At 35.4% G+C, this 26,498-nt stretch overlaps 1 protein-coding gene across 1 annotated transcript in view; it reads right to left on the bottom strand.

The window, feature by feature from the left end:
• LOC111047435 (nephrin) overlaps positions 1–26,498 on the bottom strand; it is a 535,400-nt gene that overhangs the window by 488,220 nt on the left and 20,682 nt on the right. The gene's annotated exons all lie outside the window — the stretch shown is intronic.

Here is a 26,498-nt window from a genome sequence, read left to right as displayed (position 1 = left end):
ATATTTTCATGGGTGGACAAGTTTTTGATGAATGAAATGTGTGCCGAAACCTTTCCTCAAAGCTGGAAGCTGAACTATGAATAAATTAGAAATTTAATCCGTCAAATCGTTACTCGAACATCAAAATGTTATCTTTTGGAAGATTTTATCAGGCTGGTATTCCTTCCCATGAGATTACAGCCTCTAATTGTAGTCATTATTCGTTTAATACACTTGATCATCAGGATATATACGTAATAAAATTAGAAGATAACTACAGCTATCTTTGTCTCTCGATAGTCATCTCATTTATGACGATACTCGCAGAAACATGTTGTAAATGCTTTTCAATGTGGTCATTCCCGTCGATCAATCTCTGTTTCATGAAGAAACACTAGAAACTTTTCTTTTGAACAAGAGTAATCCAACTTTTGAAACATGCTTGAAGACTGAGTCCAATCACTTGTACAGAAGATAAGGTTGGTAAACGGACGTCTCTGGCAAGTCATACTTCTTGCTGAGTAAATAATTCTCTTTTAATAAGAGTTGAAGAGGTGGAGGATGAGGAGGGGGAGGAGGAGAGTTGTAAGGAAAACGAAAAGGGTGACCGAGAGAACTCCTTATCGGAAGTCGCCTTATTTACACTGACTGTAATTATAGAGATTCTGAGGAGGATGGTGGGGGTGCCGTCATCATTCGTCCTCTTCATTTTTATTTACATTCAGAAATTCGATTTGAAGTTTGTCGAATAAACTTTCGTTAGCGGCCGTGGGAAGAAGTTTAGTGCGCGCGAGGAAAAATGAGCGAAGACGGAAGGTAGGTGACTTGGAAATATGTTTGAACGACGTCGGCGTCGGGTTAGGTCTCCTGAGTCATTTGGGCGGCGACGCCGGCAAGTTTTAATGGCGTTAAGTCTCTCAAGTAGTGAACGGTTTCGCTCGGCGCTCTTGACAGCAGCGGCGGCGGCGTGCAAGCATGTATTAACCAGGCGAGACTAACCGAATTTCGTTCTTGAACCCTAAATGGAGGATAGGGCGGCGAGTGAGTGAGTGAGTGAGTGAGTGATTTGATGATGGTAGCGGTGGTGAAGTGAGAGGAATAATATACCGCCAGTGATATTCCCGCGTCATATCGCATCGCATGACAAAACATCTCTTTACCTTCACCCCCCCCCACCACCAACAGCAACCATCCATGGTGGTTATTTGCTTTTCCACGGCGTATTGCTTGTTTTTCTCCATGTAAATGAGCTACACAACCACATTGAGATCCCCATTCAACTGTCATCATTCTATATAAATAACACCAACGAAATTCGTTCAACCGCTGCTGAACGTTTGGAGTGAATCTAGTCTCTCCCTCTGGAACTTCGTTCGTTCTTTCGACTAGAGCTCCGCATTATTGTTATTACAAGATATAAATTGAAATTATGTTAATACCATGTTGTTGATAAGCAGTCTATCTAAATGAATCAGCTCAAATTTTCAGTGGTTTGTTGTGCAAGTTTCTTTTCCTGCGTGCAAAATCTATTGTTAAACAGCGAACCATGTAAAATTTATTACTACTGTACCCCAGTTACGTGCTCTGTTGACTCTCTCATGAGTTCTGGGAATGTTATTCATAACATTACAAGTTTACTTATAATAAGGTAACGTTGAATTGAGATGACTTTTTTACAATTTACAATAACAACAGAGAGTCTTTACAAGTCATTGTACTTTGTTCGATATGCGAAAAATAGCTTTCGACAAATCTTTGTTTCTGTCAATACGCTCATGACTTATCAGAGCTGGATGATAGTTTTGAAGAACAATTGAATATTGCATTGTGAGACAAGTTCAGAAAGAAGACGTTAACGATGCAACAATGAGTGGGAGAAAGTATTAACTGTAAAGAAAGCAATGGAACAAGTGAGAGAATCATTATTACTACATAGTCTATATCCTTATGGAAAAAGATCAATGTTCCTCATTCAACTAATGCTGACATATAGAAAGGAATCTCACTATACAACAGCATCCTCCAATAGGCAAGCTGACTGAAGCAGGCGTAGTAGAGCACCTTTACTAGGCAGCAAGGACCAATTCCCAAGAATGTACTCAATCTATCCTGCATGTCTGACCGACTATAGTAACCACCGCCAACGCGTCTGTCGACCAATACATCAACCAAGTATCATCATCATCTTCCGGTGTCCGGAGACTCACGAGAGAGATACACTATCTCTCTCACACTCTCTCTCTCAGGGCTCTCTGTCGGCGAGTGATTCGACAGATTCGTGTAATGAGCGCTGTCAAATCAATCAGCACGATTACTTAATCACTTTAACGGCCCTAATTAAGCGGCCAACTTTGATGTCCCAAATTTCGGTGCAAAGCCATCATCGTTTGTCTCACTCGCCAATAAACTCATAAGCAGCAATAATTATCATTATCAATTGCTGAACACAGAGTAACAGATGTTCTTGCTCTCTGACTGCTCGGACGACTCATTGTTCAGTGACTGACTAGTCAGTTGTTCATTTGTGGGGAACGAATTAGCAAAATGTTTAATTAATTTGAGGTTCATTGATTTTGATTGGTGAATCATGTAGCGAACTATCAATATAATTCTAGATTAACAAATATTATTTATGTTGATCAATAAATATTATCAGTAGCCTACTATTTTACAAAGTATATATTTTTTCCACTTTGCAGTTTGTTTCTATTCAGGAAACTGCACAAATATTATGTATTTTATATTATACAAGTACAGTATAAAGTTATTAGTTGTTTTTGGTCCTAGGTTGTAACTTGTGATTGAACGTGTGATTGAATGAACCATGGCAGGGAAATAAGAAATTACTATGATGGGAAATTATTTTATGGGAAATTCAATTTGCTACAGTGAACGCCATATTCTTATTCTGTTCATATTTCCCTAAAAATCATCGTTCGCAATATAGATCAGAGTAGCTCCTCCATTTTTTTAATAATATTGGAAAACAGTCATGCCTGGCGAATTTCATATTTTATTACTGAACGTTTCCCTGCTACTAGGCTGTATATTCCTCCTCTGTTCAATAAATCCGCTTCTACCGTGAAGGTAAACGGTTGACAATTTTGTTATGAGCAGATACATGAAGGTATATTGCACCTGTTGCGCAAACAAAACATTACGAGCGTCGAGTATATTCAGTTTAGTTGGGAAGCTTGTTTCAGCCTTCTTCCATTTCCTTTCGTGGGCTGCTCTGCTCTGCTTTGCGTTGCGTTTAGACTGATACGCACTTACAGCGATGACGCATTTCAGGCGTTTCGAGTGCGTTTCCTTGTCTTCAGGCAACCTCACCTTCTCCTTCACCACCTCTTCCTCCACCACAGCTTGCCGCTGATGTCTGTCTCCTTCCTAGTAATTTACTGCAAAGCCTCTTACCGGTCTCTTTAAAACAAAAGTCTCTCATTATTCCATTTATTTTATTCCGGCTTCATTCCTGTTAATACCTTGAAAAGAGCTGAGCGTTCTCAGCGACTTACACCAAATAAGAAAGGAAAACAAGTCTCTCCCATTGTTTATCTGTTCAGTTGGACTGTGTGGGAATTGCTGGTTTATTGTTTGCTTTTTTCATTTCTACTTTCTCAGCTTATTATCAAACAAATCATCGCAGGTTGTCTTGAGACACCATATTTCCAACCTTTCCAGATTGCTTGATCTTATCAGCATTGGTACATAAGTGAGGCATCTGTCATTTCTGGCACTGAGACTTATTCTGAAGATTCCATATCATATTCCATTCCTTCTTTTTCTAGGTAGCCAACAATGCCTTAGAAAAAAAATTATAATAATTTTATGAATGGTAGAAAGCAATTCATGGAAGGAATCTACACCTCGAAGAATCTGCTACTGATTGATTAGTTGAATAAATTTATTGTGAGCAATGCATAAACAATAATATATAACCATGCTGCAAACGAATATTACGACATTGTAAATAAAATACGACCAGTTCCACTATTTTATGAGTTTCCAGTAGTCTTTAATATATCTCTGGTATCGAGGCATCGACATTGAGGGCTCAATGCACCATAATTGCACAGAACATTTCTACTGGACAACAATAACAACTGATTCAAGATTGCAAATTATTTTTGATAAGGAATGAGCAAGCAGTACAAGTTGAAGAGATAGTTGACAAATAAACGTAGAATGTCAGACGAAGACGAAGCGATGTAAACTCTTCACGAACACTCTCTGTCGCTCACCCACCGGACGTCCCAAGACATGGCCCTGAATTGCTCGCAACAAGACAATATGCGTTTCCTGTCCCTCATTCTACACCTGCATAATTATTTATCTCTCTCTATTATCAAGTTGTCTTCCCACCTACGACTGACTCCCAGTATCCAGAAGGTAGTTGAACTCAAGAGCGGCTCCATCAATACAATCCCACATGGAACCAATGAATTGAATTGAATTCCCTGCTTACATAATGCCGTGCTGAACAAGTGAAGATAATTTGTAGACTATAAGGTAGTTGAGATTCGATAGAATGGTTGTTCTCCACCCATTCAGAAATATGGAGTACCGGTATATTTTGACTACAGACTGGAAATATTATACAATATAAATGCCTTCGGAAGAAAATTACAGTAATAATTGATAGATTTCATCTTAGTTCCGAACTTTAAAATGACTTCCTTCCCTCATTGAACTAATAAATAATATAATTTCACTTGAAATGTTACACTTTCCATGAGTATTATTATATAAGGGCTACTACTCATCAACATCAACTAAAAGCAAAGTAAAAATAATTCTAGTTAGGTTAGAAATGATTGAGTATTACATACTACTTCCTTTAAATATTGTATTAATCCATTTCACGTTCTATTTCAGTGTATATTCCCACGTATATTGTGTAACTTGATGTAAGGTGAAGAAATTACAAGAATTTCCAATGGAGAAATTGGAAAACTTGGGCATTATGCTATCTACTTCTCTATTACAAGAAAGCTACAAAGCTCGAGAGACGGTAGTCGGAAACATTCCCAAATCGCTCCAAAAAATATATTATTCTTGGAAGCAATTGCTGAATCTTCACAATAGTCTTGATTTCCTACATCAATAGGAAAGAACTGCTTAGTTTCCCAATATTGCTGGATGAAAACGAACAAAAGCCCGGAGATTTGAATCGGAATCGAAGAGCAAAGCTCGACATAACAAACAGTCGAGACATCTTGTGGGAGCAAGATCAATAATCTAATCGTAGGACAACAATGGGGAAATGCGAGCGAACGAGCGCCCCGCGCTTAGACAAGATGTTACAGATTATGTAGCATTACGCCAGGATGGAGAAAGTTCTAGAACGATTCTCGATAGTATTAATACTCTTTCTTATTTTGGATACTGACAATAAAATCCAGGTTAATCCCGGACCGATGGATGGTTTGGGTGAAGCGATGAGGTCGTAGTCGTATACCCAGTGACGTATTCACAAGCCTGCCACGATGGATGGATGAGCTTCTGCAAGGATAGAAGTTTGCAGCCGAACATTATTTCTCTTCCATGAGAAAAGCCTTCCAGACGGATTACGCGGGTAACAATTTCCTTTCGTTTCCTCAACTACAACTGTAATCCTTGCTCGCAAGAATAATTAAACTTTCTTACGACGCAACTCCTATCGCCCAATGCTCTAATCAAGAGCTAATTCGCCGTGTAACAGAATGAAAGAGACGAAGAAATATTTAATTATAAAGCCTGAGACGGATTAAATACGCTGAGCTTTGGAAACTTGCAACTAATTCAAGAACAATAACCACGAAACGCCTGATCCTCTGGGTATGTCACTGACTATGATGTTCGTCACGGTGCATTACGCTCCTTCCGCCAACTTTCAAGTAACGATATCGCTCACTGGAGGAAACCGTTCACACAAATAATGTTATGACCATCAGCTACCGTCAACATGAAACATATTATTAGTAATTAGTGAACTTGCGGATAATCTACACGTATTTTCGTTCTTAAATGAATATATTAATAATCTGCCAATGATGCCTGTGTAACATTAATCTTGTGAACCCAGAAGTTGGTTTTTATTAAATTAAAATTCATTCGAAAACACATTTTATCAATTGGTTAATGATGAGTGAAAATTGGTTTTGTGTTTAATAGAGAATTTATATTTCTATAATACTTACAGAGCAGAATGAGGATTATTATGATTTTATTAGGGATAAAACAGTCATGTGATCGACAGTGGATATCAATCAGTTACAGTACGGTACAGTAGAATTGAAATATTACTCACTTATTTGTGTGGCTGTGGAATGATATTATTTAGATAATTAATAAGTATTTTGTTATGAAAACACCATCGATCAGATTAATATTATGTTTCAACGAAAACTACAATATTAGAAAGTGGAACAAGATCACGTCCAATGAGCTACTACAGTACATTCCTATCGTACTTCATCACAAAATTCTCCTCCGTGACTGAAGACAGGTCTCAATACGAGTAAACTTAGTAAACGCCATGGAGTTCGAAAACTACAGCGGCAAGTCTCGCTTTATAAGGTAGCACTGTACTTGCCGAGCTTGCCTTCATTGTGTAATAAACAAGTATCTTAGGAAAACACGGACCTGAACAATAAAGGAGGGTTGTAAAACAGTAATACGCCTTTAATTCACGGTAAAGGTTGCAGGCATCCTGCATGCTCAAAGGATTAAGAGATCAGGATCAAGTTGTCTGACTGCAGACAATATGGATGTTGCCCGACTAAGCACTCTATAGTGTCTACTCATTCCTAAGCTATTTAATTCTAATTCAGGATGTATTCAACAGAGTTCCTGCAACAATTCAGTTTGAAACTATTGTGTAGGGTGGAATGTTCAATCTTTCTTTCAGTATTCGAAATACAGTCAAATCAAATTTAATACAAATCTTCTCTATCCCACAATAAAAAAACCTCCACAATAATAAATGTGACATAATAGAATAATGCAATCGAATACGATTACATTATAAAATGATCCTACATTGTGATCTACATGTAGACTCAAGTTGAAAAAAGTAAGCTGGAATTAAAAGAGAGAGAACAGAAGAACTTTGGTAGATCTCTATCAAACAGGAGGAAATGAGAGCCAAAAAGAGCATAACATTTACTGTATCCAAGGTACTGTCAAGGTACAAGGTATCTCATTACATTGACTGTAACTATTTAGTTCTATTAATACTATAAGGTATTCATGAAACACAACTCATTGATCATCTTATTGAACCTTTCTGTAGGAAGCACAATAAAACGAGATATTCCCACGGAATAGAATCATAATGAAAATTTCATCCTTAATTCATTCACAGTTTGTAAAAGTTAAAATTCACTTGTTGGAGTCGAAACAGGAGCTGAATTATCATCAGTGTTGTATATCGGCGAAGTGCAAGTATTTTTCCAGAAATTGCTGATCGTTCGCCGTCATCGGAGCCTCGTATATTTCCCCTGGAGCCTCCTATTCTTTTCCCCCTCGGTGTCACTGTTCCGTGTAAGCAGCTTAGCTAAGCTGATTAGAAAGCTGCATCACCAAACGATTCCTGAACATATTACTCTTCCCATTGTTTCTTACGACCAAATATGAACAGATTCAAGTGTTAGAATGAACATGGAATGGAATTATCAATGCATAAGTTGATACAGTGCGGAAAACGAGGTACCGTACGTAAATGGAAACTTGAAGTGTTCTGGTAACATATTCCGTTTATTTTCACAGGAAATGAATGCACTTTGAGGAACCTGGATTTTCAAATTTCCATCTTTTGAAACTCCTTATGGAGAAAATTTGTATTTCCTTGGGTTATTGTATTAAAAATGAAAATTCCTATTTTTGAATTGCATTCTAGGGAAAACATCCCTCGAAATATGTTATCGTATTACATATGTAGAAGCAATTTGGTCGCTGATTGAGAGGTAGCGAAACACATTCTGATGATTTCAAGAGGAAATTACGTGGTAAATTTCCTGAAATACGTTCAATTAGGCCTATGTTTGATAGATGTCATTGGTGAAACTTAGTTTTCCCTGAAAATGTGTTATCACACATGCAATTTGTTTTTGAACGCTAATTTGAGTGAATCATTTTTCCTGTTATAAGAGTGATATCACTAATCACTCCTTAAAATCAGATTAAATAACAGAAAATTCAACAACATGAAGGAGCCATGAAAGAAACTGGGTTCTGAATTCCAAGCTCTCGCAAATTGAAGCAATATGAAATGGAAGTTCCATGTAGAGATAGTGGTAGTTGACAGAAAGACAGAAATAGAAGTGAGAGGTAGAGTGGAAAAGTGAGAGAAAGAGAAAGTGAGGATGACATGAAAACTACGATGCCATGCCAGCTAAAATAACGTTCCAGATGAACAAAAATTCACTATAAAGATAGGTTGTTGATGAGCAATGACAATTTTGAAAGAGAATAGCACGTTCTGGAAATATCCTAACGAGGGGTTGAGTAAGGCAAGAAGACCGACCTCGTCTGTGGTAGAACGCAGAAGCAGTTTCAACACGACCACTACCACAACCCCCCCTCCCACCGATCACCCACCAACAAGAGCACCCTTCAATAAACTTTGATGGATTGCCTCCCGAAAGCACCGAAAGCAAGTGATTTTTCACTTTACTTTTCCCGCTCACGAAGCCAGTTAAATAGAATACACTCAGAATTAATTAGTGCTCATTGAAAGTAGCTGGAAAAATGACATTGCAGAGAATAATTCAATTTGTGAAATTGCTCCAACAGTATTGAGATAACATCAAAAGTTTCAACAGCGATAACGATCTGTGAATAGTTTGTCGATTTCCACTTCAACAAATCGGTTGATAAATTAATCGAGAGCATATTCAACTAAACAGAGACCATTCCAGCCTTTCAACAAGGAGAAAATCAATTGAAAATTAATTCCTGAAACAGGTTGAATTTATAGAGGATCGGAGCTATGAGGGATTCAAAATCAATCTGAAGAAGTGATTTAATTAATTCAAGAGTAATTGCATGAGATATAAATAATGCATTTCTGTAAAATATTAATGGGTAACAAAATATCTATTTCTTATACAGTTTAGAACAATAAATTCATGGAAATAACTAATAGGTTGAAAATGGATAACAAAATATTATTAGACTATATTATTCATGGAAAATACAATTTTGTAACGTGTAAGTGAATTGAACAGAATGTACGATAGAGGATTGATTTAGTGTGGATCAAAAACCATTACAAAATGTCTTGTATTTCACCGATACCCAGGGGGTTCCAAATAATATAAAATTCTATTGCTATGGTGTAATACAAATAATACAACCAATAATAAGAATTTGACACAACTTTTCATATTTCGACTTTTTCATCAGTTTGAGACACAGAAAATCAAGTACATACAATAACAGGTTTTTAAGATTCTATCCAACCATAAAAAAGTTTGCACAACATAGGTTATCAATGAGCTGGTAAATTGAGATGGATAAGACTGTGCTCAACTTCCGATAGGCAGGTTGTAATGGAGATCCGGATGATACTATTTCTGAAGGAAGCCCCTCAAGTGCCTTCCGCCTAACTTTTCAACTTTGAAAAGATTATTCTAGTCGATAAAAGGTGTAACAATAACAATCTGGATAACAGGATTGACACCAACAAAAACATCACACCTATTTGTGATTTATGATAAGGCTCTAAAAACGTTTTATTCTCAATATCCATAGCTGTAGCATCCTACATTTTATTCTGATATTATCAAGCATTGTTGCCATGTAAATATTTTCACTATCGATATTTGAATCAAATTTTCAGTATATTCATTTATTTTGTTAAGGTGTATCCAGTTTGTTACATCTTACTCTTACAAAATGTTTTCACCGATTATTATCCAATTCCAATTGGATATACATATAAATTAGAGTAAGATTCCGGTCAATCAACATTTGTTGTGGAAGAGATAACTCAAGTTCATACAGAACTCAATCATGTATCCTATCCGTTGAAGGGCAACGATAACTCCATAATGATTCATATCATTTGAGACGTATTTCAAAATTTAAAGGATCCTGTGAAGCAATGAGATAATTCACATAAATTATACCAAATAAATAATGGTTTGTTTTGAAAATTTGAACCATCTACATGGATAATTCCGGTGCAACTTCATTTATTTTTCGAAATGGAATTGAAACTATAAAAGCTGAAAATAAAATTAAAGTACTCCATTTTGGTTGGTCTTTAGCATTTTCTGACTGAAAGGCAGTATGTTTGCGACCTTTATGGTGAATTGGAGATGCTTCAGGGAACGATTCGAGTTCCCTTGACGATATTGTAGTGAGCTGAGAGCTGAGAGGGCTGGCCGGGAAGCAAAGAAGCTGAAATTCGTCCCGCTGCTTCGGAGAGCATAAATTGCATCAGCGACCTATAACTGAACGTTTTCTTCGGCAAGAGCTCATCCTTGTAATTTAATAAACGGCTCTCTCATCTACAGCGCCGATAGATGACGCAGGCTGGCGTCGTCTTTTGCGTTCTTCTGTATCATTTTATTAGAAATTCGTGACATTGTCGTGTGTAGGTGTGCGTGTGTTCAGTGGAGGCCCCTTGACGAGAGCGCAGGGTGCAAAATAATCTATCTGCCGGGTTTCCCAAATAATTCCAAGGACGTGTTCCGAAATTAATTATGAACACAAGCAGCGCTAATGCTTCCTTGTGCCGATCGGTGACAAGCAGCTGCAATTTTTGAGAGTGGAGTGGCACAGCCCTAATTGCCCTCCTGCCAAATGATGACAGGCTCAATAATTAATCCTGGATCGGTCCTCGACGACACGACAGCCACGATATTTCTTCCGACAGGGAGAGAGTGCGCGAGAGTGAGCCTTGTATGAAGGGGTTTGTTCAAACAAATGACCCTACATTTTCCACCATAATAGCTTCACCTCATCAGAAATTCATGTTTATAGTATGGTGTGTTGAAATGTACAATAATGAGTGGTTTTCCACTGTGTATTCACAAATATGAAGGCGGGGTGATGTACTATTGTGGAAATGTATATGCAATAAAAGACTGAAGTAATGTACAAAGTTAGTGATATAATGAAATCAGATCTTCAACAGTTTAGATGTTTACAGCCGGGAGAAATTTTGATAAAGTAAAGCAGGGAAAAGTTTGGAACCGTACGAAGCAAACGATGTGCAAAACCACTAAATATAACTATAATTGAATAATGATTCAGAAGTTTGTTATTTTAAAAAAAAACATGAAAATAATTTTCAATAAAACAATTTGATAGGCTATTTAAATTATCTCCGTGAGTGTGATGACTAAATACATGGAAAGATAGAGGAAGAGAGAGATTCAGAAGATAGTAGATAGTAATTTTTAGCTTTCTTGTTCATTATATCAGCAGGAAGGCTTTATACAAAATTTTCCATCCCATAAATTAATTTTGTGATTACTTGATGGACAATTTTCCAATGTTATTTTACTCATCGGAGAATATTCAAACTGAAAATGAGACAGTTTTTCATTGAATAAAAATATAAAGACATCCTGAAATGTCACAACAAGGATAATTTTCCTCCATGGATTATAATAGGCATCTAACAGTTTCGGTTGGAGTCAATGAAGCGTGAAATGTTGAAAGAGTAGTGTAGCCACCTTGTGGAGGAGCTTTTGCCTCTGGTACGTTTGTATCTGTTAATTCCAGATATCATTACAGCTATTCACCAATTTGCGTGGAAATTAATCATTCTAATTAGCGAAACAGCAACAGCGAGTGGTGCTGAGTGCTGAGGAAGCGTCTCGGGGCGTAGTGAGGGATTTAGCGAAAGGGCCTCATTAGCAGGGAGTACTTGGATGGGCCAGAGGGGCAAAGGACGGACTCGAGAGTCGTCCATGACAGACAATAGGGCGCCGCAGCGAAAAAGAGTGCCAAATCGACAATGACCTGAATTATGAGCAGTCATTAAAAATGCCATTCAAAATGCGAATATTGTTCTCGGTGCGCTTTTCCGTCGTCCTGGAAAACGCGGTCCATGTCCTGCGGCTCATTAATTAGTTTTCAGAGCAGTTACAAGGCCAGACGAGAAAAATGCAATCTAATTTCAAGAATCATCTGAAAAAGTTGAGAAACACTTAAATGCCATTTCAATAAGTGCAGGAAGTTGAAAATCAATGAGAATCGATTACGCAGAAGAGAAAAAGTGAGAGCACAATTATGTTTGAATGAATTGATTGGGAAATTACAGTTTCCAGTTTCAATCAATGAGATGTAAAGAGGAGGCTACTTAACAAGGATGTATAATATAGATAAGAATTTTTTAGTACTATGTGAAGATTTCATTTTTACTGTAATAAAAGACATGATACATTCCATACCAGGTACAGGTAAGATCAGATATATTTTCTTCAATTTTATATGATAAAATATAAGAGCTTCAAGGCGGTGAAGGGATAAGAAGGCAGTGATAATATGAGAATCGTGGGGAATTTGTTACTTCTGCATTGTCAGTCGAAAAATAAAAATTATTCTTTATTCTTCACGTTCACGAATCGTTGGAATAATCAGGAAAGATGAACATAAGTTAGAAATGATTCAGCAACTTTGAAAGTTCATTTACTTACCTAGATAAGCAAATCCATTCACTCACTATTGAAATTTATACGTTTACTCACCTGCAAAGAAAAAATATTTAAGAAAAATTCTTATGATTTCGTATTGTATAGATAAAGATAAATCATTATTCTGAAAAGATGAGAGAGAAGAGTAGCCTACAATAAATAATAGATGATAAACCGTCAATAATTTAACGATGAACTTCTACATGAAAGGAGTGAAAGGACTTGAACATTGTTTTGAGATTATACATTTGTAACCAGTGACATTGAACCGCTAATTAACGTTTTTTTTTCAAAACTGATCTGTTTTGGAGTTCCGATAAAATAATTTAAAAAAAAAAATATTCTGATTTAGAAGCAAGATTCATTCACCTGTTAACAAAAACCAGGCATTCTTTCTTCCGAATTGATTATAGTGAACCAACGAGTTAGTATTTCCTGTGAGAAAATAGAATGAACAGGATATCAATGTTAATTTTAAATCATTTCTAGTCCTTTTTAGGAAAGATTTGAGGATGTGTCCTCACTCGTTATTAAGTCGGTTCCCAAGCTTTGGGAGCAGTTGAAAAACAACAGAATGTTCCTGAGATACATCAATGAAATGAGATAGCCGTCATGTTAAAAGTAATGGGACATTTTACAAGAGTTTACAAATGCGCTAATAACGTAACTGTTAATAGGGGAATTTGAACTATCAAATGATTGATGTTACTTTGAATAACTGTTTGTATCTTTCGAGTTTTAAGTGAGTTTGAAGTTGTGATTTCAACTTAGATGAGCTGCAATAATATTAATAATGGATAAACTACCGCATAATTCACAATATTGATGAAGTTCATAGTTGAATGAAAGAAATAGTCAAATATACAAAGAAATGGATCAATGAACATATTATTTTCATGCGCTGTATTGTTTCGATAATAACGAACCAAATCTTAGCTTCATAGTGTTCAAATAGATTTATTAACTTATTAACTTTTTTAATCAACCTTCTAGTACTTGAGTACAGGAAAATATTGCTAATTACCAATTTCGCTATTAATTATACTAGATTATAATCAAAATGATATCAGATAATAAACCTTATATGCTACTTGAAATATAATTTATTAGTTGATTCGAACAAAAAACAGCATTCATATTTTCAAATACTTTCAAGTCATTTCTTCAACTTTTCACCTCCTTTTTTGCATTTTATTTCCTCTCTTCGCATTCATTATTTTCACCAGCATCTTCATCTGCTTATTTCGCCCAAATGATCTATTCGTTTACAAATGATACCCATCATCGCACATTGATATGAAAACGACAAAAAAGAATCAACTCACACACATTTCTGAAATCATACAGAAGTTCAGAATTTTTGTTTTGAGAAAAAAAAATCTAAACACATCTCTGAAATCATACAGAAATTCTGAATTTTTGTTTTGAAAAAGATAAATATACTAGTAGTTCTGTGAACAGTAGACCTCGCGCTCAGTAAGTTACATTGACCTGTTGTTATGTTTTCTCAAAAATTAATAAATAATTTATCAATTTAAAATGTCTAGAAAAAATCCTAAATAAACATAGACTTGTCAAATTTCATGAAAATCTATTGCTGCGTTTCGCTGTAAATGCGGAACATAAATATGAACATAAAAACATAAAGATAAATGCAAAACCGTCGACTTGAATCTTAGACCTCACCTCGCTCGGTCAATCAAACATTGAATAGAGCATGAATATTAATTTGTTCGTTGTGTGACACAAGGTAAACAATCCGTGATCAATGGGAAGATTCTGCTTGGGAAAAACAATTATTCTGTTAAAAACATCGTATGAGTGTATTTACAAGAAACCCATGTGAAAATCATGTCGTCAGGTGTTATCATCGTTCAGATTGTGAACTTCAAGTTCATTCCACATCACAATACAAGTCAACAGCACGGCCGAGTCTATTATGTTGGTCTATTTATGGTCAATGTCAGGTACTACTTGAAATCAAATTACCACCAGCAAGCATACCAGCATAATGGATGCAAACAAGGCGATCGATGAACCTGAATAGAATAGAAGGAAACAAATCCACCCATCTTACTGAGTTGTTGTGAAAATGATGTTGTGGTACTTACCAGATATCCATATTGAATGTAATTGTCACAAACAAATGGAAATGTATAGGGAATGCAACAATTTCAAGACTACCTATTCCACCAAAAATGTGTTGTAAAAGTTGTAGCAACTTTGGTATACGACTAAAAGTGGAGTAATCTTTATCGTAATAACATTATTTTTGATACATTACTCTCTACGATCTTTTCTCCCAATCCAATCATACATTTCCTTAGGAGGAATCAACTGGTTATATCACACGGTTCTCAAAAACATGTTAGAGTATAAACATAACATTATTAATATGTTAGCAGCCATTTCAACTTTCTTGTTGAATATGTTGTAATTCTCTTATTAAATGAACTTTATTATTCATCAAATTATTCACAATAATATACTTTGACTCTCCTCTATGAAAATCCCTAGGGATGACCATAATAAATATACATAGAACATAGGAATAAACATATTTATTCAAGTAATTACCATACTAATCTACTTCCACAACCTACTTCTACAATGATGAACTTTTCTAGCAGGCATAACTTTATGTTGGCGATTCACTTGTTTCTAAAATCCCAAACCAAGTGTTCCAAAAATCTGAATTGAGAAAAAAAGATTCCTGAATAGACCTGGAGTTTTTCTTTCATCCAAAGTTCAATTCTTGTAGGATATTCCCTAAAATCGTCGTTCACAATAGTCAATAAAATCGATAAAATCATCACGTGCTAGGAAGTTGTAGTAGCATTCCTGGTAGATAAACGAGGCAGCGAATAGTTTGTTGCAAACTTCCATGAAGAATAAAGACAAGTTTGAGACGATGGTTCAGTAGCAGTAAATCAGGGCAAGTGGAGAGTCGGCCGCCGTCACTGTGGTCGCGCTTACCGATAAATAACTCCCACGTCAATAAGGAACCGAACCCTGGACCCTGTCGTCGGTCGTCGGACGGCTGTGATCGCAAAGTTCATCGCCTGAGCAACTCTCCTCTTCAAACCATTGATTAAACAACGTTTCTGCGGTCCAGCGTACTTGTCCCTCCGCTTACTTCCTCGAAATCCTCATCAAATCAACGACAATAGCCAAGTAGAAACTATTCCAAGAGCTAACCATTTCCAAGTAGTGTACTCCACAATGCCCCATTTGATAGCACAGCTACAGTTTATCTTCCTTGAATGTTTTACAAATTGACTCCATTCATTACGAGAAAATATTTATCTAATAAAAGTTCAACAATGAGATGGGCTATTTTTTCCTGCAATAAATTGCCAATTTATCAAGATGAATAAGTAGAAACGATAAATGTTTGTCAATCTCTCAATAACTCAATTCTGAACAAAATGGATCAAACATTTGAAACCTGGTTGACTTACACTAATTCCTAAACCTTATACAGAATTTTCAAGAGATGATTGAAATAAATATTAGAATTAGGAGTACAGTGACCTATTGAAAGCTCAATGAAATAATAATATTATTGCAGCAATAGGAGGTTGTGAGGTAAATTGATTGATTGAATGATTTCTATTTTGACCTAGGTCTAGAAAAACCCATTGCACATCAAAACATATTACAACAAAGATAATACAATATGAAAAAATGAATAATAATAATATATGACTGTAATGCAAAAATATACGTGTAAGACTAAAATGGTAAATGGAATATATTTGTGATAAAAGGGGGAATGAATTGTGCTCTTCCCCCCTCAGAAAAACAACAGGAATAATTATACTGGCATATTTTGTAATTAAAAATACTTCCGAATAATACAATTGGATTTTGTAATGGAAAATTATGGAATATGTTGGAATTTATAAGCTTATGAGACCAAAATTAACCATATAAAATATTGAAATGAGAGCACTTCCATCCCCTAAAAAATGTGAATGAAGTACTCCAGAGTATTGTACATGAAGATCAATAGGAGATAGAAACAAAAAAAGAGAGAAAAGTGCAGCGTTCCAAAGGATAGTCTAGTTTAAACTGAAGGTTGGACAGCTTGGAAGAGGATAAGGTGGCTGGTTACAATTTGGGGAGAGTTGAGAGGAGAAAGGAGAGAGAGGAAGGTTGAGAGTGGAGTGTTCGGCAAACTCTCATCAATCACGCGGAGAGACGTCCTTGTGAATGCCGTTGGGGTAGAAGGGGGAGCGATAGGGGGCAACCATAGTTACGCGGAATGTGATCGGAGAGTGGCAAATGTCCTGGAAAAATTAGAACGCCTGAAAAGAGTCGAGAGCTCTTGCCGTGTAATTGCAGTAATTTGCAAGTAGTCCTCCCGGATAGCACCTTCATCGTACATCGCCACCACCCTCAGCCGAAAACAAGCGCGCGAACATAGACTCCTACGCTGGCCATTTGTCATTTCATGCGGCACACTGCACTCAGACAATCGCACACTGTGCGATCAGCTGTTCATAATCTTCTGCAACTATTCGATGATGCTCGATTTTAGTATGGAAAATTAGAATTGTTTCTCCACCCTTGTGAAAGAAGAACTAAATTATACTTGGTTCTGAATAAGTTGAAAACATTATTGGGCGATACTGAATCTGGGGAAAAGTTTCAATGGAAGACTATCCATTATGATTGAAGTGAATAAAAATTCAATTATTTTTTATATACAAGGTATTATAATAAAAAATAATTTGAGAGTTGTAAAAACTTATCAGTTTAGCTATTTTTGTTATCTTTTCGGATTCACTGCAAACTTTCAGCATTGGTATTCCGAAGTATTGATGCTATTTAGATCGAAATGAATCTCGATATGGCTATTCAGATGTGATAGTTATAATAGTTGCAGCCCTAGGCAAAATTTCCATGGATTCAATGTTCGTTCAATCTTTGAAATCTCATCACACTAACAATCATTTGTTGAAAACTAGAACAAGAAATTCATATTTTAAGATTGGAGCGTTCTTCAGTAAATATAAAAATAAACTAAACAGAATGGTTCTATACGAGAATGTATAGTAGCATAAAAATATGCTTTCGAATGGTTTTCTAAAATATATACGCAATAAAAGAATAAAGTTTTCCCAACTATTTTTCAATTATATAATTATGACTTAGTATTAGTTGTAGCTTTTAAATTTACGAACTAGCTAGCACATTGCAAGAGGTAGTTCTAGGAACAAAACTCATTGTTGTACAAATCGAAAAAAGTGTGATAGTATGTATGCAGTGCATAATGTTACAAGAGAAGAATAGGAAAAATAAAAAAATCTCGAACACACGTAAATCGAACCAATACTAATACTAAACAATCCCAAATGGAATGAAACCTTAACATTCATAGATGAGCTTGAGAATAGGAATTGAATAAAAGAACAGGGTTCTAGCCGGGAGAAGACAATGGTGATTCTCATTCAATGACTGTCATTATGAGAGATCACAGGTGGAAATCGAGGATGATAGTTACACACCGGCTCATCTAGCCTGTAATTCGACTAAATGATGCAGCGGTGACAACCCTCAAAACAACAAACCGATTAGAGCCAAGAAAAATAAACTGTGCTGTTTACCTTTAATCAGCAGTATAATTTCAGATCAAGAACAAACCACTCATCCAGAATGGGATGAAATTACAGAACATATAAATTCTATCGAATAAATGACCCTGCATAACTTTGTAGGACATTATTTCAGAATGATACTCTGTCACAAAAATTATTAGATATTAGAATTAACTATGTTTAGTCCATTGTTCAAGAGGCTGGGTGTGACTGATTCATCTAACTACAGTGACGATGTACATTTCCAGATCAAACGTGATTAATGAGCATGTTATTAATATTAATATAATATTTATGAATGAAAACAACTAATGAATTCCACCAATATTTATTGTTAATATAAATAGTTCAAAGCATAAAATGCCAGGAAGTAATGACAATGAAAGAATGGCTAATTAGTTCCTAATCTGAAGCAACAAATATCCGGAGACTAGGAGAATATAGAAATTTGAATTTAATTCAATTCTGAAATTTGTTCATTCACTTTCTAAAATGACGAGGTAATTCAAATTATTTTTATATGAACCAATCAGGTCAAATATGGAGATTTGAAAGATTTTTATCTTTGAGCGAACTAGAGATATTTCCTATGATTGAAGATCGAAAATAAGAAGATCTATGATTGAAGATCGAAAATAAGAAAATCATTGTTAGTATCAAGAACTATTCCATGTTGGCCGAGACATCACACATGTAGCATGAATACATGCTGTTGTCCATATTGTGAGCGGAATAAAAATGATAGAAATTTCTATCAAGAGAAAGATATTCCTGCGCACTTGGATGATTCTCAAACACGTTGAATGGAATGGCTAATATTTCAAGATAGTGCACCACTGGCTGGAGATTTATTTCGCGAAAATAAAACAAACTGCAGAGAGTTGTGTGATCATCGTTTCGGAAAATTCGTTACAGCGATTTTCGCGGATGGACTTCATCTCGTACGCGAGCGAACGCGCGCGCAGATTTTTATCGCTCAAGTGAAGAATTTCGCAGACTTGATGCAAACCTCAGCGTCCCTCCTCACCACCTCCCCACAGCATGCTACCCTTCCTTTGAATCTCCCGCCGAAGAAAAATGGCTTGGGTCGAGTTGCGACCCAGAAATAGCTGTGCGAACCATTTAACAGAAAATGCTCAGAAAATAATGTTCTCGTGTAATGTATTTGCCTCTTACAAAGTAAACCCATTAAACCTTCATTGATTCCACGTGGCTTTGAATGTAAGTAGGCGGCCCATTCAAAACTTAAATCCACTATCCGCATTAAGTATAGGCTTTCAAATAATTCTCTCCAGACAGCTTCAAAAGACATGTATCCATGCCAAACTGCTTGACTGCACTACTTCTTATCATACTTGGAGACATATAATTATATGCCACACGGTCTCGTATGAAAACTTACATGTTGCTCTGGATAGGCGCGATGATCAAGAATATTGCTCTGCGTCTATTAAACGCGAGGAAAGACTTATCTCGCCCTGGAATGTTTTTTCCAGTATTGATGCATTGTAAATATTGTAACACAATCTATGTAGAGCTTTTATAATAGATTCAAGTTGAATATGTTTTGTAATGTTGAAGAATATTCAAAATTCAGAATTGTTAGTTCAGCTTATATTTTTGTGTGTTTGTAAGTAGGGTATATAATTCTCAACCAGACTTCAGAATGTGATTTTATAATGGAATTCCTTAGAAAGAATAAAAATCTAATTTATTGATTATCTACTTATTAAAGACCTCAAGAAGTTGCTCTTGAATATTATTCTTTCTAATAAATGATTATTCTTTTCTTATAATATAATATAACATATTTAACTTTTTGTGTAGTTGAGAAGTTGATATTGTAGTAATTATTCATATTGAATGAAAAAGACTAAGAAATTGTCAAAAACCACAGATTTATTGATACTTAGAAAGACCGGTTTCGGTTATTACACCATTGTCAATCTCTGATGAACTAAAACTAAATACAAGAGCAGCAGAATTTATACTAGTAGGCGAGTTAGGGCTTAGTTTGTTCCATTATAGAGAGAGATAGATTGCATAAGATTGCCAAGAAACAACCCTTTAATCCAATACTGCAAAATCAATTTAAAACTTATAGGAATTATTTAAATAATCTGATCAAAATTACAAAAATAACTATTTTAGAGTAAAAATAAATAATTCAAAGGGTGATCCAAAACAATTTTGGTGTACTGTTAATGAAATAACAGGTAAGAATAAAAAATAGAACAATTCCCAATAGAGCAGTTTGTTAATATTCAAGTTGATACTGATGTTCATAAAACGGTTGCTAATGATTTTAACAACTATTTTTCTTCAATTGGCCAGAGACTAGCCAACCAAATCAAGATTAGTGGACCTCCAATAGCAGATGATAGGGACTATAGAATTGATAGAGAACTTTTGAATTTTCAAACCATTTCAGATGAGGTTATCCTGTCAAATATTCAACAACTTCGAGGTATGTCAGCCCCGGGCTATGATGGCATACCTGCTCGTTTTTTAAAAGAAAATATCGACCTGTTTCTGTCTCCTTTAAAGCATATTTATAATTTAAGTATAAGCACTGGTATTTTCCCAGACGTTTTCAAAGTGGCAAATTAGAGAAAATTATCAAGCACCAACTTACCTTATATGTGGAACAGAATGGCATTCTCTCTGAGCGACAGTTTGGATTCAGGACCAACAGATCTATATCTGAGGCATTATTCCAGTTGAACCAGGAACTGAACGTGTCACTAAATCAAAATAAGAAAAATCTACTTGTGTTTCTAGACCTAGCAAGGGCCTTCGATACGGTGGATAGGCCCAGGCTTTTAAAAAAACTTAATCTTATAGGAATACAGGATAAAGCGTATAAATGGTTGGAATCATATTTGACCAATAGACAGCAGATGGTGCAAATAAATGGAGTAGAAACCGAATTGAAGAGCATCCAATATGGTGTGGTACAAGGAAGCACTCTGGGGCCGCTTTTATTCCGAATTTACATCAACAATCTACCTAAACTGAATGTAACCGGAAGCCTTTACCTGTTTGCCGATGATACAGCCCTGCTGGTTTCTGGTGATACGAGAAAAGAGATGTATGAAACTGCTGTGAGTGACCTTGCAAAGTTGAAAAAATGGCTTGATCATAATACATTAACTCTGAATGTGAAAAAAACTAAATACATGGAAATTTCATTGAGAAACACTGTTGAAGACACAACTCAAAGTTTAATGTTACACTCTTGCAAAGCTCCACTTGTGGTTGAACGTCGATAGAACGTGTGAGGTGCTACAAGTACATGGGCGTAATGTTCGACGACAACCTCAATTGGTCAGCACATATTGCATACATCAGAAACAGAGTTCGTAAGGCTATATTCTTGTTCTACAAGCTCAATAACATATTAAATCATAAGGAACTCAGGAACATATATTTTGCATACGTTCAGTCACTAATACAGGGTGGTATAATCTCATGGGGTGGATGTTATAAAACTAATTTGGAACCTTTAAAAGTAGCACAGAAAGCTGTTTTGAGAGTAGCATTGAAGAGAGACAGTAGATCCAACTCACATGACCTGTATATAGACTTCAATGTTTTGGATATCAGGCAATTATTTGTGAAAAATGCACTAATTTATATGTATAAGCACCATACTGATATTTTCATTAGAAATACCCACACATATCCCACCCGAACAGCTACAATTTCAGGAATAATAACACCTAGAATTAACAAAACATATTCATCCACAAACATTTATTACATAGTTCATATGCTTTTCAGGAATATTCCCAACAAACTCAGAGAATTTGATGCAGCATCTTTGGTAGTGTACAAAAAAATTGTGAATCTTTGGCTAAACGAAATAGGTAGGGATGGAACCGAAAATATCATTAGCTCAGTTTATAGGTTATAGAGTTTTATACCCAACTTATTCTAGATGAAGCAAGTAGACTACTAACTAGTGGACGTTCTCAAGCTCCGGTAAATTCTATTTTTCAATAAGATAAACTAAATTTCAAATCTCTTTATTTCTTTACTATCCTTACCTGTTAATTTCTCATACAAGTTTCATCTTAATCATTTAATTCAGATTCACCCTTACTCACAGGCAATAGCCTATGTAAGGGTATTTCTCATTGCTGTCATATTCTGTATTTTGTACAGAACAACAAATTGATACTATTGTTACTATAGTCTTTATTATGCTATGCTTATGAATTTTATGTTATGTTGTAGTAGTACTGTATTTAATGTTGTGCTGTGCAATATACATAAATTTTGTAAAGTGTTAAGAGAATAAATTTGATTTGATTTGATTTGAGTACTGCTATTGGTCAAGGGCATGAACGCCTGCCATTGGCCCAGCTAGACAGTCTCCTCCCACTCACCAGTGTGACAAAATGGCGTCTTAAGCAATTGAGTGGGAGGAGATGACAAAATGGCAGCTTGAGCAATTAAGCAATTAAGCCGCTATTTTGTCACATCGTTGAGTGCTGGCGTAATTGCTTAAGACGCCATTTTGTCAAACCGTTGAGTGGGAGGAGACTGTCTAGCTGGGCCAATGGCAGGCGTTCATGCCCTTGACCAATAGCAGTACTCGCCTACTAGTATAAATTCTGCTGCTCTTGTATTCAGTTTTAGTTCATCAGAAATTGGCAATGGTGTAATAACCGAAACCGGTCTTTCTAAGTATCAATAAATCTGTGGTTTTTGCCAATTTCTTAGTCTTTTTCATTCAATAACATATTTCCAATTATATTATTCTTGAAATATTATTGCAATTTAAATAAGTTGATCTTCTGAAGTGAGCAATGGCAACTACACTTTACCGACTGTAATCTCCAATAACTTATCATCTTTGACACTAATCATCCCAATCAAGTACTCAACGAGATAATTCAATGCATCCTTCACGAATGTACATATGCTTATGAGCAGATGACTGACGTCCAATTTTATCCAATAATTGACCAAACTAACTTGTTCTCAAAATATCAAGAGTCTCAATTGCCATTGAATGAATCTCAATAGTGCGATTATCTTTATCTATCTGAATGTATTGAATGGGGAGCAAAGGTGTTATTTTTAAGGAATTCTGGCTGACATTTGGCTAAGTGTATCCCACTATAATCTTAGTCCAATAATGAGAGGGCTGGGGATACTCTTGGCCTCATATCATTAAAAAAACGAATCCTGAACAATAAGATTAATAGAATTAAAATTCATTCTATATCTCAATATAACATAGAACTCTATCTTTCCAAATACCATTTGTTGAGAGTTGAGATGCAGCCCAGTCAATTTCAAATGTAGATGAATTGTCAAACTTCAACAAGACGTTTTGGATCAAAGAGCACACTACAAAACGCGAGAGTTGTAGTAGGTTAGGAATAGTTATCAGGATTCAAATAAATATTGTTTGTTCTCCAGGCCCTTTATCTAGGGACAATGAAAGTGTACAACAATGGATGGGAAATAAGGGTTTGATTTATCACCAGACAGTATCCAAGTATGAAATGACATGAGTTACATTGTTAAGTTGGTGCAGGATGTATAAACAACAGATGTCATCCACGTTTTTCTTGATCATCGACGTGGAAAATCAACATAATTAGCTACTAAAACAAGATTACAAGTGGGAAGTGGGTGTTCATCTTGTTTGAAGAAGGAACAAAAGCATAAGACATTAACCAATTTTAATGAGTCTTGAAAAACAAGAGAGGAAAGGAACGATTGAAGTCCATTTTTATGATATTGAAATTATTTCACCTAGAAATCGACATTGACTGATGTCATGGAGAGATTGGGAATGGTGAAATCATTTCTGAATTTTACTGTAATATCATAAATCATAATTTAGGTAAACTCATAATATCATAATTTAGATTATTGTAAATTTAGTAATAGACACTGTAAATTATATTGAATAGAACCGTATAGAAGTGAACCTAATCATTCATTATAGCTTGTAGTCTACATTAATATTGTTCCATAATCGTATTAACAATCAATCAAGTTTGAAAAATGCAAGTTTCAAAGACTAATATTCACTTTCCCTTATGGGGCCTTAATAATTGACCGAGCGAAGTGAGGTCTAAGATTTGTTCCAAAACTAAATTCTTATTGGTTAACTATAAATTTTAATTCTGTAATTTGAATAATTATTATCGAATTTTGTTTGTTTATGATTCATAAAAGATTATACTTTTGTATTTTGTTTTGCAAGTTGGCAAAACTGCTGTTGTACAGCTGGACTGTTACTCTGTATTGTAGACTGGAGGCTTCGTCAGTCGTCACTCACTACTACTTTTGGATTTTGGCTTGGTCTGACTCGAAAACTTAAGAAATGATTTCTCCATATCGTTCTGTATATCTTCCAATATGAATTAATTATGCCAAAATAGGCTTAGGCCTTCTTTACTTTATGTTTTGATTGAGTCTTGTTTTTAAATCCATATGGGTAAGTTTAAAATCTTTTTCTAAATTTGTAGATCCTGAATTAGCTTGTAGATTTTTATCACTCCCTCGTGTACAATGTCATTTATAATAATTTTAATATTTTGTTATATTTCTTAATATTCTGATCTTTATACCGAATTCATTTAAAGTATTTTATTCTCATTATCTGAAGCAAAATTTACGAAACGTTATAGTTTTTCTGCTTTATGACTGGACCTAACCTGTTCTACTGTTCAATGACCCAATTCTCAGTTATTTAAGTTTTTATTATTTTACTTCTGTTCTTTCTCACCTTTATAATGTCTCTAAATTTATTTTATTTTCTGAGAATCTCGCTCTCAATTCATTATGTATCTTTTCTGTAATTATTACCTACTAATTTTACAATCCCAACATAGATATCTTGTTTTAACAAGTAATAAGTTTGTATGTAGTATTATCAGTTTGCTATTTGACCATACAGGTTTTTTGATTTATGTTAAATATAATTATATTGAAGATGTCATGACATACTACCGACTTGTACAGAATATCTAATTACTGGACCATGGAATTTGAGTAAACTGGACTAAACATCATGATGACACAACACAGTAATGTATCTACGACATTTTTTTCTACTGAATTCCGGTAAGCTTCATCATCAGATTTCTACATTCTCTTCAACTACATATTCTCTTCCCAAATTAATAACTTGGAAATTTTTAATAACGTATAGTGAAATATAAAAGGGGTAGCGCTATTTCCTAAATTCATGAACTCTAAATTTAAAACTATATCAATCTTTTGTAATTCTGTACTTTGTAATACTATCTTAGTTTCTTCTCTATTTTCATATTTGTTTCGAGGAATATATATTATTTTCTTGACTCTCTCAAATTTGGATTTTCTTAACCTTACTTCTTTCATGATGTTGAGCTGCTGGCATGATCCGCCGACTCTGGGGTTCTTTGCATTCTTCCTCTTGTTTGCAATTAGTTTATTTTTAAATTGGTTGTAACAGATTCAATTAGATGGTTTGTCATTTCTCTTAACGTTCAAATGTTTATATGTTGCGCATTTACGGCGAAACGCAGTAATAGATTTTCTTGAAAATTGACAGGTATGTTCCTTTTTAAATTGCGCGTCGACGTATATACAAGGTTTTTTGAAATTTTGCATTTCAAGGATAATATAAAAGGAAAAAGGAGCCTCCTTAATAACGCCAATAGTAGAGTAAAAATCAAACTATAGAAAAGAACTTCCAAGTCAGTCTTGCCTCAACACCCACGACTTACAATCTCCATGAAAGGTTTGAAGAGAGATTACAGACGGAAATTGGGCAAGAATTTATTCCGAACATTGTTTGAGAAATGATTGGATAAAAACTTGTAAATATCGCGGGGAATTTGATAAGTTGCATCGACCTCCAAGTTATGAAATTCACTAATGTACTTTACGCCCCGAAAGTTTCCTGATCGAATTAGGAAAGTATGGCGGCGTCGCGACGAAGGGAGGAAGGGAGGAGTGGTGGTGAGGAGAAAGGGTTGAAACATGACGACCATGATTACTGCCATGTCTAAGTGAGGGCTGAAACCGATAGGCTAATGATTCGCCCGGAAGATTCAAGTTCTGCTGCACAAGGGACAATTTAGGTGATTGGCAAGGCTAGAGAGCCAGTCGGCTAGAGAAGGACGGAAAATAGAAGTCGGAAGACGTAATCTCATTAAGGAGCCATACCGAGTGCGTCTCTCTTTTTCCAGATCATTATCACACTAACGATGCACGACAACAAAGAGATAACTCCTAACAAGCTAATCTAGAAACTTGTGATGATTTTTCA

The sequence above is a fragment of the Nilaparvata lugens genome, chromosome 3 (assembly GCF_014356525.2).
Source record: "Nilaparvata lugens isolate BPH chromosome 3, ASM1435652v1, whole genome shotgun sequence".
Taxonomy (NCBI): Eukaryota; Metazoa; Arthropoda; class Insecta; order Hemiptera; family Delphacidae; genus Nilaparvata; species Nilaparvata lugens.
Note: the sequence above shows the minus strand (reverse complement) of the source record. Positions and strands in the feature narration are given on the sequence as shown.